Source organism: Poecilia formosa, unplaced genomic scaffold, assembly GCF_000485575.1.
Source record: "Poecilia formosa unplaced genomic scaffold, Poecilia_formosa-5.1.2 Scaffold196, whole genome shotgun sequence".
Taxonomy (NCBI): domain Eukaryota; kingdom Metazoa; phylum Chordata; class Actinopteri; order Cyprinodontiformes; family Poeciliidae; genus Poecilia; species Poecilia formosa.
In genome coordinates this window covers 487,670-503,371 of record NW_006800135.1, presented here as the reverse complement: position 1 = coordinate 503,371, position 15,702 = coordinate 487,670, and the positions used below count along the sequence as shown (strand labels likewise).

At 39.2% G+C, this 15,702-nt stretch overlaps 1 protein-coding gene across 4 annotated transcripts in view; it reads left to right on the top strand.

Annotated features, from left to right (window-relative positions):
• Nucleotides 1-1,777: 1,777 nt before the first annotated feature.
• Nucleotides 1,778-15,702, top strand: part of klhl29 (kelch like family member 29) — a 274,351-nt gene continuing 260,426 nt past the window's right edge. For 2 of the 4 annotated variants that reach the window (XM_016678942.1, XM_016678943.1), the window contains exons 1-2: nt 1,779-1,880; nt 4,263-4,773. The gene's annotated coding sequence lies outside the window, so the exon portion shown is untranslated. Of the gene's footprint in view, nt 1,881-4,262; nt 4,774-15,702 lie in introns of all 4 variants that reach the window. The other 2 variants (XM_016678945.1, XM_007566636.2) reach the window with 2 other exon arrangements.

Sequence of the window (15,702 nt, the reverse complement as noted above, 5' to 3'; positions counted from 1 at the left end):
TGAGAATCAGAATGGGTAGGAAAGACGTTTAAAGAACTTCAAACTTGTTCTTTTAAAAACGTTTGTGCTAAACAGACTGGTCTGAGGATTACAGGCAGTGTTTTCTGCAGAATGGGTCACAGTCCAATATACCAAGTGTCGGTTTTGTGGATGAATTGTTTATTGTGCCAGAGGTCAGAGGACAGTCGGCAGATTGGTTTGAGATGAAAGAGAGGCTGTAGTGGCTCAAACAACTGCACGTTGCAACAGAGGTGTACAGTACAACATGTCTGAATGCACAACTTGTTGAATTTTGAAACAGGTGGGGTGAAGCAGCAGAAGGCCACACTGGATGAAACTCTTGTCAGCTGAGAACATTAAAGCCATAAGTCATACAGACTCAAATTTGGAGTAATATTCAAAAACTTGGGTGAAAATGAAAATGTAGGGGTTGTTTTAATTGCACAGACTGAGTGAGTTTGCAGAACTATTAATGGCCTCTTCTAGCAGGATTATTCACCGTGATCCAAGGCTTAATTCATCTCAAACTGGTGTCTTTAGCATGGGAATCACTTAATTATACACCAGTAGCCTTACAGAACACCTTTCAGTGTGGTGGAAAGCTCCACACTAACTGCACAATCTCATGTCGATTAATAAATGATGTTTGTTTTTTTTTTAGCATATTTCAGCAACAAGGCAGTTCAGTGTCCTTTATATCACAAAAGCACAGAAAGAAGAAGTCATAAAAAGAGCATACAGTCAACAGTTGAGAAACTAGTTACAAACATTACATTTTGATGAGCGCCAGCATCAAAATCCTCAATGCACGTCGAACATATTGGTCAATGTTATGATAATGATCATTTATTTCAGACAGACATTTCACCAACAAAACATAATGAAAAAGACTTTCATATTCCTACGTGTAAATGCAAGTCCTTATAACCAAATATACATAATGAAATACAAATGTAATTACACCACTTGTTCCATTTATTTTGGTTCAAAGGCCACTCTAAACAGGTGGGATTTTAGCCTTGATTTAATAGAACTCCTCCGTGTTTCAGCTGTTTTGAATTTTTACGGAAGTTTGTTCCAGATTTATGGTGTACTGAAGCTCAATGCTGCTGTCAAAATGTATCAAAATTCCCAAGGAATGTTTCTGACACCTTTTTGAACTTATGCCACAAAGACCTAAGATGGAAAAGAAAAAGAGAGGGGGGTCAGGGAGGACAAACAAACTGGTACCTAACAAAGTGGAAAGCGAGTGTTTTTTTTGTTTTTAATCTGAGGCTATTCTCCATACTGCTAACAATGTGTGACATAGGTAGATGTAGGGTTTGTGAAATAAAAACCCATAATTTCACCAACTGAGTGTGCCTTTACAGTATGTAAATATATGTAATATGTATGTGTTCAGTCATCCTTCTTCGTTTTTTGTGGCGGTTGACAAGCAGCATTTAGGTTGTCAAGCAGCATTTAGATGTGCATTACCGCAGCCGCCATCTACTGGAATAGGGTGTGGATGCTAAATAAATAAATAAATAAATAAATAAATAAATAAATAATCTATAAATTTCGACATCTAATTGTATTTTAATTGAAAAAAAAAAGGAAAATAAAAATATTCTTCAGTCATCCTTCGTGCTGTTGTTAGATTTATGGCAACAAAACAATACATATTGCACAGGTGTTTTCACTTGAAGCTGATTGGAAGTCCAGATTGTGCGGTTTTGTTTGAACACGTGGTCGATAAAGCTGTCAATGAAAGAAGTTGGACACCCCCCACCCTCCCCCTCCTCGACAATAGCCAATCAAGCACAGCTGGTTTGGTTTGTAGTATGAGTTGAAGCTAAAAGGCGGAAGAGGACGCAGGAAATGGCGCCAAACGCAGCCAGGTGAGCGTTGTTTCAAGCAAAGTCACTTCTTCTTCTTCTTGAAGGTTGTTGTCAGTATTCGAAGGAGTTTCTGTGGACTGAAACGTTCTTGTCCGAGTTAATTGCACATTTAGCAGCCGAGATAGCGGCGAGCTATTCGAATGTTAAAAAGCTATCGTTTAATTGAATTGATGTATAATTAATGAATTGCTTGCACCTGTCTTGTTGCGTCCTTCACAACAACAACATCAGCATATCATTCATCATCTACCCCTCTGGCTTTTGTTGACCATGTCGCACTGCTCTCTGTGGTCAGGAGAGAAAAAAAACAAGGGACATTGATTTCAGGCTATTTGTGCCACACCAGAGAGATGCCTGTTGATTTTGTTCTAGCCCCTCTAATCAGGCACTGATTTACAACCAGGATGCAAAGTGAATGTAATTACCAGCATTTAACCACCAGGTAGGACAGAGAGACTGCTCTGATGAACCAGTTAGTTTAACCAGTGATGCTGGTGCAGCAGTGCGTACATTTTATTTCAGTAGATCTTTGCTTAAGGATTATTTAAGTTTAACTCGAGCACGCCGGAGTAAATGTTTAAATTCACACAAACTATTAAAATGTATTTTACAGCGTGTGTTTAATTCTAACACTATGTCAAGGTTGTGTTGGATAATTTTAACTGAACAATGTAATATTTATTTGTGTTTCAGGATTTCCCTCATTGTATTATAAGCCTGGCGGGCCACCAGGCTTTACTTGTGCTCCCACCAAGCATAGTATTAATTTATTTGTGATTACCTTTTTTATGACTCTATAGTTGGTTTTGAGGTATTAATCTTTGAAAAATGCCTAACTATCAAATGATGTATTCAAATTTCCTGTCAACTTTAAACAATCTTTTACTCAAAAACACAGAGGGTGGCTGGATGACTGTCTTAGAGCCCTGAGCACCAGGCTTAGCAAGCTTTCTGGGGGAAACCCTGTGTTTCCTTTGCCTCAAACATAAGCTAACAGTCAATGTTTAATGGAAATATTTGTGGAATAAACTAATTGCATATAGTCTTTCCTCTGTATACTCTAAAGCTCAGATTGATAAAGCACCTAAGGCAGAAGTATTTGAGAATTGACAGAATCACAATACACCTGGGATTCATCTCGGTCTTTACCATTAGTGTCGCCTCTCTTCAGTTTTGCTTGACTTGAAAGTAAAACAAATGCAACAAACACTCTAACGTTATCTCAGTTTCCACCGACTACCCTGAATTTCAAAGACGTATAAGTTGGAGACGGTAAAATACAGCAACATAAAAGTCCATTTCTTTGTACTCGGGTAATACGCAGAGCTGCACTGTCACTTTAAAGCACTAGTTTTACAACAAATGTACTTTGTTTGAAAGGCCTCAAGTTGAAGACGGTAAAATACAGGAACATAAAAGTCCTTTGGATTTGGGCAGTTTTTTATTTTTATCTTAATGGGAAATCCAGCATCAGCACAAATTCTTTTAGCGTTCCCTTCGCTACTTGCTCTGCCAAATACACAAGATGACTAACTTAGGGGTTTAGGACTCTAAATGTGCATGTGTTGACTTTGCACTCGCTTCAGGATTTGGACATCACGACTCGCGTGGAAAGACTGAGAAGTACTTGTGATGGAAAAATAATGACTCGTTCCCACCTCTGTCCTAAGGATGCGGTTTCGGTGCTGCAGTCATTAGTCTGGACAAACAAGATCAATGGGTCCAAAGGATCCTCTCTATCACAACAGATGCCCTCTGCAGAATTCGCCTTGGCAAGAGAATCATGACTAGTAAAAACCTTGATTGTATTTTTCCATGAAGGCATCTTGGTCTGACGTCTGCTTTAAGAAAGAAGTTGAATGGTTTATGAATCATTGCTCAAGTAATATTGCTCAACGTAAAACTTTTAAAATGTATCTTAAAGTAGCATTCAAACCTTTTTCATTATATTCACTCATAGAGTTGTACTTTAAGCAAATTTTGCTTCAACACAAACTTTCTCAACCACAAGTTTTATAACAGTGCTAAACTTTAACTTAAGTTCATTTGTTCATAATGTAATCCTATTTGCCTTGATTTTTTTTTCTGCTGGGCACTGTTCATAATTAAGAATAATAGTTAATGAACCAAAGCCTCTGTTTTTGAAATTCTAATCCAAATGTTTTTGTAGGATTCATTACCAAAACATCTTAACATTATTAGAATTAAATCCCCATGAGTATCACATTTAAGACTTCTGCTTAAATTTAATGAGTCATGCAACTGTTTTATCCCTTTTATTGTGTCCTGCAGGACCAGGCATTAAAAACAAAAATGGTGGGTCAGGACACATTTTGGAGGACAGCCATCAAAGTTTTTTTTTTTTGTCTGTGTGTGTCATAGGAATTGAATAGATTCAACTAAATGTGGATTTAGTGACGGCTGCTAATGATCCTGTGAACCTCTGGAGACGATGGTGTACTGATGGAGGTCGTCAGGTGCGTGCAGTTACGGAGAGCCACGGGGTGGTGGCGCTGGAGGGCTTGTGTCAGCGGAGCGGAGTGAAAGGGGAGGAGCAGCATCGGGAGTAAAGTGGCCACACGGTGAGTCTGCCAGTCCGTCCGAGCGAGTCGCTCACAGCGCAGATTCGCCGCTGCCGCGCAACGAGCGCACAGAGACGCGTCTATCCAGTCCCGTCCTCTGTCCACACTGAAGTGACGAGCCTGGGCCGAGCACCGAGGGGGTCTACTCGCAGAGCAGCGCACGGCCACCGCACAGTGTTGCTCCACTGGCTGTAAAATGCAACTGCGGTCTTTGCGGGATAAAGACAGCGCTCACGCATAAACCATCGCCGTAGCGAAACAAGGACAAACGCCCGGAGGAGGAGGGACAGGAGCGGCGAGCGGCAGCAGAGGTAAGCACTCCGTCATGTCAGCGCGCTGGCTCCGTGTGCGCCGTGTTTTGACATGCTTTGTGCTGGCGAGGAGTTCCGACGCGGACACTCGTCCTACCACGAATGAATGAAGGAGGAGGATCATCAGTTTCACTGCCAGCCTTTAGCTCAGGACCATAGCCTGACAAATGGTGTGTGCGGGCGCCCGCTTTGTGCGCAAGCGCTCCTGTAATTGACAAAAAAAAAAAAAAAAAATCTAGAACTTCAGGTCTCGGGGGCTGTTTGCAGGTGGAATGGTAAGGGTCTAAAGCCGAAAAACGGCATTAGTTTAATTCGGGACAAAAACTGTTAGAGTTAATGTAGTGATGCTTTTAATGGTGCGCACATTATCATTGGGGTGTTAATGTTATGTTGCTTTGTTAAACTATTTCTGTTTTGATAGTCTAATCTTCTCCCAAACACTTTAACGCCAATCCACACACTGTAGCAACTGTATTTTTAAAACTCCTAGTCTTCTGCAAATCCAGAAACTTGGAGTGCATCATCCTCCTGACATTAAAGCATTACTCCCCATAAGTCCCATGTGTTAAAGCAAGGTACTGTACTGCAACTGTAAACATGAGACTGTAGGGGCATTGTTTTTCTTCTTTCCCTGGTGTTGAAGCAAAACTTTGCAGCCATCTCTTTAGTGGTCCTGCTACAGACGAGTCCACGCCGTTAGTTTTATTTCCAGGCAGCTAAAGTCTCCAGAAGAAGCAGATGCATGTCACATTATTAGAGTTTATGCACGGTCTGTATTTAGCAAGATTTATGGTGAACTTGCATATCCAACATCTCACTTGTCAGTCTTCACTGCTGCTGCTGGAGCCTTGAGCGTGGCTTACTGTATATAAATAGATGGCGAGCAGTCTGACTGACATGTTTCTTTTTCCAAATAAATGCACCCCAGTGTTGTATTAATAAGCTGAGCATGTGGGGCAGGAGGAGGACACACTTCCCCACTGATGACATTTAAAAACCTAGCAGGCTATCGCAAATCAAGGCGGGGGATTAAGGGCTTTTAGTCCTAGTCCTCTCAGAGCAGACGGGGGAGCTCCGCTCTCGGTGAGGTAAGACAATACGTTTGCCTCAGAGCTGGAGCCGTTTAGCGGGGGTCTTCTCACCTCATGCGTGTAGTATGAATAAAGATATTTAGAGGAACCACTGGCTGTAGGTGGATCACAAGGCGGTAATATAGAGGTGTCACTGTGTCAGCATGCCAAAAAAAAAAAAAAGTGCTCTTAACACCCTCTGTAGTGTACATTCAGCTGCAGAGCTGTTATTGTTTGGGCAAGAACTGCCTGTGTGGAAGCATGATGGTGTTTTCAGTTCGTCACCAGCTTCTCTGAAATAAACTCAATCAGGGATAATCCTTCTCTATCAAATGTGCTTTGGGTTGGCTTGGGGAACCACTTTGGCCTGAGGAATTCATTTAGAAATTACCCCGAGGCATTTATCCTATTAGTAAGGGCCGGACACACACACACACAAAAAAAAACCCCGGATCTTGTTGTTATGGTCAGCTAGTTGCAATATTGTAGCTCAAGGCTGCTTATTATTTCTTTATCGTTGCCCATGAAGAATGATTTAGGAAGGGAAGGCTTCTGTGTAGTCTAGGCAAATTTGGGGAAACCAAATTTGCTCATTGGTCTTCCCGTCCGCTGCCAGAACGACTCCGGCCTGCCAGGGAGTCCTACGGCGTGCGGCGGGGGATGTTGGCAGTGGATCATTTGGGTCCTGTGGGTTGTTGGACGAGCACTCATTGGCTTCCGGTGCATCCCTTGTGAGCCTGATCAGGCTTTGGGGTCCGTCACGAGTGCTTTGTTTCTTGAAGCTCTCTTTTTGAAGTTGAGAAAGGTGATGTATTGTTTTGCTGCCACTGAGGCTGTGCTTGATCATTAGTGATGGCTTTAATATCAGAAGCAAACAGGTCTCCAGCTGGAAATTAATCTGGTAATTATTGGACCCTTTTTTTTAGTAAAAAGATGCAGATATGAGACAGAGTAGTTTTTTAATTTCTAGATTAGGTTGTGATCAGCTTCCAAGAAGTCATACTATTTGTGGCCCATAAATGCATCAACCAACATAATGCATAATGCATCATTGTTCTTTTTTCAGTCGAATAAAAATCAAAGATTAGGTTAATTCTCAGTTGTATACTCTTTCCTTCATATTCTGTTGGATCCCACTTATGCTGCATATGTTTTTTGTCTCTCGCGTATTAAAATTTTAAATTGATGAAAATTGGAATCAGCAGATCAGTCCTCAAAGGAAACAGGAAATTATTATCCTGTAGGAAAACCGTAGCAGCAGTTGGGAGCAGAGGAGCGCGTCTGCTGCCGTCCACAGCTCCGGCAGCAAAAGGCACAGAGCCGTTGCCATTGTCTCTCGGTTCTTTCAAAGTCGCACGTGTGATTCTTCTGTTTATCCACAGCTGCTAGCCAAAGCAAAATATTGGAGTGAGAACGTATCGACCAATTACACTGATTCAGTTGGAGCCGTGAATATTAGAAGGCCAATCTGGAGTAACGTGCCCTCAATCAAAATGAAAATGAAGAGCAGTTGTGCATGATTTTGTGCCTTTGGTAAGAGATGAACTCCATTTTCTTCAAGGTTAAAAGGTTTTTCTTTTTTTTTTTTTGTGGCTACATTTTAAAGAGGCGCCATTGCAGGTTTTTATCCATCTCCTTCACATTGAGTCCGTTTCTTGTCTCCATTTAAGAATGTGTGCAGAATCGATCAGTAAACCTGGTGGTTCTTTTTTTTTTTTTTTCCCCATTTTGTTGACTCTGAAATTGGTTGTTACAAAAATAAAAGCATGAATGTTGAAGTTATTTATTTATTTATTTTTTGAAGACTGAGAAATTGTAATTGTTGTTTTAAAAGATTTTTGTTGAAGGATAAAAACATGCTTGTATACATTACTTTAATATGGAGATGGAAGGTTTTAGAAAGCTTTTTGGTGCCACAATGAATGTGCATCTTATTATGTAATAGTTAGTATTTAGCCTGTCTTCTTAGAGATTTTTCTTAAAAGCACATTAGTGTATATCAAAAAAAACAAGCTGCTCTTAATCTTTTGCAGACTCCAAGTACTGGCAAGCTGTCTTGGTGCTTCTCTTGGAGTACGTGATTCCTGCAAAATGACACTCTTGCATGTTTTCGTTTTATTTGTCAAAAAAATCTGCAGAGAACAAATTCTTGTGTGTATCAAGCTCCTGACAGCCACATAATGAAGTGACAATAGTAGAAAAGTTTGGATATTTCAATTATCTTATTTTCCACTAAATATTAACCATATGGCTTCAGCATTCTCACTGTCTTTATTCACAATAAAGTCACCACTCCTTTGTGCACATCTGACAGAATCAAAAAAGAATAGTTATTTTGCTGTTGAAGGCACTCGTGACAGTGAGTGAGGATCTATAAAACAAGAAGCACATAATGTTCTTGCAGTTCACACAAATGCATGCAAAGTAAATTAATTTCATTTATGAGGTTTTGAAGCTAACGGAGCCAGAAGAAGCACAGTGCGACAAGAAAACGGGCACAAATTGCCCACTAATGGACATTAAAAAGGGAAAAACTAAATTGTGTCAAATCAGATTAAGCCTGAAATGTGCATGGGAAAAGCAGATGGACAAGTTTATTTGAAAAGGAAAATAATGTTCAAAATGGGAAGCAGAAACGCATCTACTCTGAGTAGAATGATACTGCTACAAATAACTTTAGGGATTTACAAAACATAGAGTTTGGTGCTGAAGTTTGACTGCATTGGAAATTTTCTATAGTCAACTGAGGGATGATGTATTTGATGTATAATAGCTCAGCAATTTCCAAAGAGCTAAACGCAGCTCAACTTTGTTCTTCTGAAACCAGTTTTGTTGTTTAGCATCTGTATCTTACTGGAACATCATCTCATGTCTAAGATTCAACAATCTACCTGCTGATATAAAGTGAAATGGAAGATATTCCTCTATCCTCATTGACACATGCCCTTATCATCCCACCACCGCTTTTCTTGGAAGTTCTCAGACTTAAATGCTTCATCTCGGTTCCTCTGAGCCTTCTTTGCCTAAATTATTTGGTATTTGTCTTCTCTGACCTATTAAAAACAGTTTCTCTAGAATTTATTTGGATTTTAAGTACAGAGGAAGAGACTTTACATGTTTTTTCAAAGATAGATTTTGGACAACAGTCATTCCAAAAGCATGCATATTCATTTTCTTGATTAATCTATTAGACTTTTTGTCTAATAGTTGGCGACGTGATTACGACTGATTTTAACTTGGTGGTTTTCATATTTATTTTCATATTTATTTTTAGTTGTTTATGACAGAATAGAAATTCCCCAATCACTTTTAGAAATTCAGTCCCCCTCTCTCTAATAGCGGTATGATAAATACAGATCTAGTGCCAGCAGCTGGCTAGTGTAATGTAGCTCACTGTTGCACATTAATCTTTCTAAAACCACAATATTTCATTTCTGTTTTGTGAACACAGCTGTTGGGGGTTGGCTTTATTTCTTTATTTTCTTTTTCGTTATTTATTTTTTTTTTTTTAACTGAGGCCATCCTTTTGTTTCCTTGCAGTATCGCATTAGATTCCCCTCCGCACACTCCGGGTGCTGACTGGTAGATGAGGGCAAGCTGCTCATCAAGATGCTGCGTTACGTTTTTTTTTTTTTTTTTTTTTTGCCTAAGTGGGGAGACATGCAGTTTAAATGACACCAGAACTAAACTTCGATTATCTGTATCTGCTGGTAGTAACAGCAGTATCCAAGCTTAACATTGCAGCCAGCAGTTGGTTAATTGATCTGAAGACGCCCAACTCATTCATTAAAAATCTACGTGGTATGCATCACTAAAGAAGGTTTCAAAAATGATTTTTGTGTCAGAGTACATAGAGAAGCAGGCTTTACAAAAAATTTTATTTTTATCTGTGTTGCATCGTTTAGCTGTGTTCATCTTTGAAAAGAAAATGCATTAATTTTCTTAAATAGAAAGTAGTGATTTTGTTTTCCAACAAGAAAAATGAGATTTCATCTATTTCTGCCAAAAAAGTGTGAAGTTTATATTTTTGTGTCCCTGTTTTTCTTTTTTCTTTTTTTTTTCTTCTTCTCAGCAAGGAGCAATATTGCAGCTTGGTGGTGCTGCTTACACTCTGCTCCAAAACTGAGCACCGCCTAATGAAAAATTGGAGAAATCACTCCATGCTGACAGGTATGGAAGCCCTCTGTAAGGACAGGGGGGGAGGAATGGACACGGATCAGGAATTTCTTGAGTGAATTTAGCTTCTGTGCTGGTAGATGTGAATAAGTCGCCTCTACTTCTTCCTCCAACCTTTATGGCTTTATTGGATTTCAGGGGCAGTGATATCTCTGCTTGAAAACGCAGTTAATATTTTGCATCAGCTGCCATTATAAACCGTAATATACTTAGTAAGACATGAGGGCAAGAGGCCACGAGCGAATACCGTGCTTCCAAAGCTCTTTAGAAATCAGTGAACTATGAAAAGCGTGCTCTTCAGCTGCCCTCTTGAACACAGTCACTGAAGGGCTCGTGATGTTGGTATCACATTTCTAAAAAGCTTGCAGTTTCCCTGTTGAGCAACCTGAATGGTCTCAAAATGCACTAAGCTGTGAATCCACTGAGACTTGGGTTGGTAGATCCCTCTCAATGTTGTTTCTGTCTTTTTAAGCCTGCTTTTTAATTCTGAAGACTAATATATTTTGATAAAACTTGCAATTCGAGGGTTATTTTATCACAGTTCCCATCCTTTATTTAAAGGAAATATAAACCTGGATGTTGTGTATATAGGAGCAGAGATGGATCAGTCAGCTTACTGGTTGACTTGTAGTCTCCAGTTTTGTAAAGCGTTGAGCAAGCCACTTAGCTCTTTTTTTATTTCTCTTTTGGAACAATAAGTGACAGAATACATTTTTTTTCCAACCCAAGTAAGCTATTTTTTAATGTATAAGAGCATAGACAATATTTCACCATTTCTATACTGCTATTTTTATTTTCAGTTCACCATTTCCACTGTTTTCAGTTGGCACAGTTAGCATAACTCCCAACAGCAGTCTGTGTATATATTTTCTAACCTTTTAATTAGAGAATGATTTTAGATTTTCAAAAGTGTTCCAGTATTTACAAAGAAAATACTATTCATGATCGAGGTTGAAAGCTCAAAAGAATAACGCTGTGAGGTAATGTGTAGCCTTCCTGTTATCTTCTGAAGTGTTACTTTCTGTTTGGGTAGCAACCTGTATGAACTACTGACATGCTATCAGTGAAAATGGTTTCCACTGTGTTCTTTTCCATGACATATACATTAGAGGTCAAGATAATTTACTTCTTGTCCAGCCATTTAAGGTTAAGGTTTTCAGAACAGGTCAATGTACATAGTCCTTTTGATTAAACCAACTGAACAGCCTTGTTGTCTAGCTACTCAATGGCATCAGTCTTAGGCAGTAGCCCAATTCTTCTCTGCTCTCTATTTTACATGGTTTTTCTAATTAATTATCCAAATGAAGGGGGAAAAACACACATGTCACCATCGTCTCATATTTTTTTACAGTGGCAGTCAACACTTGCATGAGTTAAAAAAATTAATCTTGGCACGCAATGTTGTGACTGTAGTAATAAACAGAAGCCATGTAAAAGTGGTTCCCTCTTTTGTTTTTAAAATGAACGCAAGCAGATTCTAGTGGTAACAATTTCTTCCACTTGGGTTTTGCACGCCACATGAGGTTAAATGTTTAACTTTGTGTCTTCCTTCAGATCAACTTCTGCACTGGAGAGAAATGTTTTTAGTGCTTCGGTATGGTGCGTTCACTGACCAGAAATAATAGATTTTAGTCAGTTCTTTTGAGCTGTCATTACCCAGTCAGGGAGGATGAAGGTGAAAATCGTCTCTGGTCAGTAGCCATATTTCTTTGTGCATCTCTACTAAAGCGGAGTGATTTATTGACCAAAATAAAAAAATCACTCACTGTATTTTTCTATACGGTTCCGATATTTGTCATAGTACAACTTTAAGATGACATTCTAGTTTCTGAGATGGTATCTGTTACAATATAAGAACAATTTTGCTTAAATTTATTTTCAAAAAGTACAAGGACACAATTCTGTAAGACACCCAATATTCTGCTTGATTGGCCACATGTACTGTCCATTTTTAATTCAAACCATACCTTTATTATTCATATCTATACGGCACGCAGTTTGTTTTAGATTTTTGCTTTAGTTATTTTTTATTTTTTTAAATAAAATATTTCCCAAAAATAAAAACCTTAATGAAGTTTTGGTAGTTCAGGCCTTTTTCCAGCTTGTCCATCAGCAGGGCTTTTCTGGAAATGAACCGAAAAGCAATCATTTTGTCAAAACGCTACAAGTCATTAAGCTCTAGGAAACCACAATAATAACAATAATAATATAGCATAACTAGGATAAAAACTTAAATACTCCTTTTAAGCATATTGTGATTTAATAAGCAAAACTCTGTATAAAAAAAAAAAAGAAAAAAGTGTGTTGAATGCCCAAAAAGTGTGTGAATTTCCTCAGTATGATTGGGCAACAGGAGGCAGGAGTCTGGGTTGGACCCTGGCCTGTAAGGCTACTTCTGGGGGCGCCGGGCGCTCTGGGGGGCTGCCTGGTGGAGAGAGGCTCCACAGGGGGCAGGTTAAGCCTGTTAGCGCTATAAGAGAGGGATATGGACATGGAAAATCTTTTTTTCATCTTGTAACCCATCAACACAACAAAACCGCTGCTGTGTTTGGTTGTTTTGTCAGTGGCCCATTATTCTCCAGCAGTGGAGAAAAAAAAAAAAAAATCTGTGCTTTGTGGTTGCTTGACAGCCACGGCTTCCCCAGCAGCCCTTTATGAACCTTTAATCATTTTTATAGTGTGCACTTCATTATCTTACGTGTGTTTTGCAATAAACATCATTCAGTAATGTAACCTCCATCCCTCGTTAAAACGAGCGGTAAAAATGGAAATGTACCAGCTTTTATTTGAGAGTATTGAGAGAATCTGGTGTCTAAAAAATAATCATTTAAAATGGAATATATATATTTTTTTATGAAGACGTAGGGCTGGAGCAGGGTTGGAGGGGTACGGACATGGAACAGGTGTAAACCAGGCTTTAAATTACTTGGAAGAGGAAAACCATCTTCACTGGAGGCAACGACACTTGAACTTGTTTTTAATTTAAAATATTACAATAAAAATGGTTTAATGAGAAGTCTTTCTTAGTAATTGACCTGTATGCAAAATTAGTATTAGTCGTTAGCTTTTGTTTGCCTTCACCCCGTGATATAAATCTCCATCTTTCCTCCTCTCAGTTTTACAGCTGTAGTCTCCCAACTCATTTCTCTCCGGTAAGCAATGAATACATAAATAGATCACAATTATTGAAAGTGTACAACGGTGGCTTACGGCCATGTCTGATTTGCATATTCCAACAGTGGCGAGTTAAAAGGTGGCTTTTCAGTTAAGAGGATACATAAATCATGTGTTTGCTAAAGGTGGAATGTGCGTCCGTAACGGCGGCCCATTTATGACCTGTTTGCCTTTGCCTCCGACGTGTTCGTCCAAGGAACACATCGGCTTATAAACCGCTGGCTTCGTCCCAAACTTCGTAAAGCCACGGCGCGTGCACTCCCAACGTTGATTAATTCATTCTGGCAGTGGATTCTCTGTATAAATACCTGCACCACAATGACCAGGATCGATTAATTGACTTTACAAATTACTGCACAACATATGGTAAGAAATATTAAAGAGGGGAGCTTGTTTGTTTGCAGACTGATTGCCTGTTGGAATGGTACACAGCAGTGGACGGAGTGAAAACCTACTTCATCATAATCCCTGTAACACACAGAAAGTTTTGAATTTTGATTGGAAAAAGCTAATCTTCATTTATCCACCAAAGTATATCCACCCTAACTTTTATCTAATTTGTCTTTTCTTTTCTTTTTTTAGTACACCAAACAAGCTGTTGTTTGATGCAGTGAACTATACCTCTTTAAAGAAAAAAGTATTTGCAGTTGTAGGTCTAAGAGTTTTAACCTCTCTTTGCATTTTTATAGCTCACAGTAGAAGACTTGAAAGTCAGGCAATTGCCACTCATATTCGCTGCCAAGGAAGGGGAACAATGGAAATCAGAGAAGTAAACTCCTGCCCGGAAAGACATAAAGGGCATTGTCTCTGCCTGGTCTGTGTCCAGCTCGTACATTTTTATGCACGGCAGGTTGGCTTACTTTTGTATTCAAAGACATGCGGGCTTCCTCCACAATAAAACTGCCCATAATGTTAATAAGGTGGCAGCTGAAGGTGGCATTGTGAAGATATCCTTTGTCATTTCCCTGTGCCTGTGGGACGGAGGACTGTTTTGTCACTTGGAGGAGACTCCTCTTCTCATTTCTGAGACCAGCCTATCCGTTCCCCCTCTTCACTGTACACGGAATTATTTTCACTTGAAGAGAAGTCTTTTTGTGTGTGTGTGTGTGTGTTTTATGTGAGGAACAATCCACCTGCAGTCATTCCTTTTGCATTATTTCACTGTTGTTAAAGAAAATGGGTCAGAATTGTCTGTTTTTATGAATATTCCTTCCGCCGCTTATAGAATCAGACAACAGCTCGCTCTCAAGTGAAATAAATAGTCCACTCGTAAATAACTCCAGCAACCTTTGGAGAACGGAGCCAGTGTGATGGCAGCCAACTTTGATTATTAATGGCGGCTCTCTATCTCTCAGGCCTAATTGGTCTCTGCTGATTGCTGAACGTTCTGATTAAGAAATGCCATTAAAATTGATGTATTATGCCTCTAAGTGTTTTTCCACAGTTAGATAGCTGCTTCAATCAATTGATAATTGCATAGATGATTTGTAGCCGGGCCTGATTTTGACAAGTTTACAATAATTGGCAAGACGGAACTTTTTGCGTGTGTGTGCGCATCATTTAAATACAAGAGGAAGCAGATTTTAGCGTGAAATAAAACCGAAAGTCACAATATTTATTTTGTGTACCTTTTATGCAAATCATTAGACTTTTTCTTTTTTTTTAAAGTTTTCCTTAATTACATATTATGAGGTATAGCAAGGCTGTCCTTGGTGACTCTGATAGAGTCCCTGTGCTTTATTACAAATAAGTAAACAAATATTTAGATGCAGAGGGGAAAAAAAACCTATAGGGAGAAGTCAGTGAGTTGGTTAATGATCCTGCTTTGTGTAGAGTTAATGGAAAATGTCTCTAATTTTCTGACACGGTAAACATTTTCCCTGTAGGGTTTATTTTTATGAATTGGTTTTTCTTAAAGCATTGCAGCGCAGGCCACATTCATCAGCACCTCTGATTTAAAGAAAAAAAAAAAGAAGTAAAAAGCCTATATTATAAATCTTAGCACTATTTAAATAAAAGTAACCCTAATTTAAGTGCATACAATAGGTAAAATAAGGCCTTTAACAGAATCACAGATGTCACAGTGATTGGTACCGCTTCTGTTAATGGACCACATAACTGCCGTTTTGGGTCAATTGAGCACTTGGTCCTGTTTTTATGAAGCTGAGAATAAAGAGAGTGGGATTTTTGACCATTCCTCTCTGCAGAATCTCTAGAAATTATCTTGAGCTCATCCAGCAAGTTTTCCACAGCTTCCAACTGGGGACTGAGAGAGACGAGAAACAATTTTTGCGTTTGTCCGTATGTTTCAGAGATGATCGATCTCGGCTTCATCTGACTCAGAACAACGCAGTTATAAAGTCCCTGGAGAGTTTGAGAAATGTCTGATGAAAAGGGCTGGTCTGAACTGAAGGGATTTGTTTGCATTTATAGTTTATGGTTGTTATGGAGACTTTGTGAGCCCTAGATGTCCCCTTCTCCAACAGGGAGCTACAGACGGATGGATGGA